Source organism: Sturnira hondurensis, unplaced genomic scaffold (assembly GCF_014824575.4).
Source record: "Sturnira hondurensis isolate 20B ecotype Veracruz unplaced genomic scaffold, ASM1482457v3 Scaffold0006966, whole genome shotgun sequence".
Classification (NCBI taxonomy): Eukaryota; Metazoa; Chordata; class Mammalia; order Chiroptera; family Phyllostomidae; genus Sturnira; species Sturnira hondurensis.
In genome coordinates this window covers 15,660-17,771 of record NW_028079597.1, presented here as the reverse complement: position 1 = coordinate 17,771, position 2,112 = coordinate 15,660, and positions in this window count along the sequence as shown.

Sequence of the window (2,112 nt, the reverse complement as noted above, 5' to 3'; positions counted from 1 at the left end):
AGACTAAATAAACAGAAAACAAACAATCTTCCATCATTATAAGGCAAGATCACATATTTCATTGATAACGAGGCAAAAACTGTCAAAGCCTGGCTGGCAAGTTTTGATTCATGAGCTGCGTTCACCAGACATTGCACCTTTGGATTTCCATTTATGTCAGTCTTTACAAAATTCTCTTAATGGAAAAAATTCTAGTTCCTGGACAGTTTGGACAGTCTGGACAGTTCTTACATCAAAAAGAAAAAAAAAAGATTTGGGAACATGGAATTATTTTCTGAAGGATGGCTGAAGGCAGTGGAACAAAAAGGTGAATAGGTTGTTCAATGAAAGTATTAGTGCAAAAGAAACATGTGTCTTTTATTTTACTTTAAAACCAAACTAACTTTTTGGCCAAACCAATTGCTTAACCTCCTGGAAAATATAACATAGAATACAGTCCAAATGTGGAAACTGTGAAAAGGCCATGATAAAGACATAGAGAAGAATTATCTGAGAAAGCTAACAGAAGACATTGATTCCAGAATTTGAAAGTGGTCGGTGTGGACAGAAGCTGTGAGGAGGCTGCTCAGAATGAGGCTCATGGCACAGATGGGACTACCTGTGGTTTTCTTGAGATTTGCCTATTTATGGTAGATTTTTCATAGATCCAGCAACTGGACTGACAGTGTGAGAGTCTGAATGGATTTATCAAAATAAGAATCCTCCTTACAAATGTCTAGTAATAGTTACACTCATTTCAAACAGACATTCACCCACTTTCTCTAGCTTCTTAAGTGCAACTTTCAGCTCATGATATTTTCTATTTATCAATGTTCCCATAAAAGTATATGAGTGAATCTTAATAGGATATGAGTTTATATCAGAAGTAGGAGAAGGTTGATTAGATTCCAGTTCAAGAAGGAAGTGATGTAACTACTGATATCAGGTGGACCCTTCCAGGCTGTGGAAAAGGAGGAAGAGTTCAAGGGACAGGAATGCAGTTCTAAAGCTGGAAAAAAAAAAGCAGACTCCCATGCCTGAGGCTATTCAGGCAGCTATAGCACAGTGCCATTGACTGAGGAGATAACAGACATGATATTTATGTCCCACAGATCTGGAAGCTGTAAATTCACAGTCACAGCACAAAAATAAGAAATAAACTGTATACAACTGTGGTTTACCATGAAATGGCATTACAATAAGATGTACAAACCAAAGGTTACATTGGAATCTCATACGGACAATTTCTTTGTGAGCATATTTCAAGCACCAGCATTTCCAGGACAGTTTGTATAAGAAACTGCCTTGACTACAATTTTTGGTGATGCTAATTGCCCAGCTGCAGGAATTTAGCTGGCACCAATCACCTCCAAGATGTTCTACTTAAAGATCCATATTGAGACCAGCAAAGACACTACATGTCTACAGCCTCTCCCATTGAACTATTTGTTCTTTTCTCTATCCCTCCTTGTATACCCTCCTTCCATGTGCAAAACCATGAGACCTCATCCCCACAACTTATGCCATTTGGACCTCCTGGAATTCCATAGGAATTAATAGGCACTACATGGTTGTGGCATGATTTAGTGACTAAGAAAAAACTCACCCCCACTGTGGGATTTTGAGGAAATGTGGGGTTCTGGAGAACCCCATTTATGAGGTTTGAATATTTGTTCTGTTTGCAAGCTCTCATCCGTTCCATTTGGGAGCTCTGTGAGAGATCTTGTCTGTCTAAAGTTAATCTTTGGCTACACTTGTTCTCTGTTTCCTTTGTTTAAAGGACTTGGCTTCTTCTTGTAGTTTTGTTCACACAGAAAATCCTGTGTTTGCCATCTGATCATACTGCCATTTAAATCTTGTGAAGGTCATTAGTCCTAATGTCCAGTACCTCATTTTAGAGGATTTAGCTTGGATAACTCATATGTTCAAAGCTGTATTTGCTATAGATTTTTTTTTTGCTTCTGTTTGGAAATCAGCAGTGGTGTGTGGATCCAATCCAAAGGTGTCCTTTAGGTCACATGTTATTGGACTGGTCAACCTACAGTTATAAGTCAATGACTAATTAGAATTGTTTCACCAAAAGTCTGAAAAATAGAATAAGATCTTTCAGTGGAAGCTTTCATGCTGTTAAAT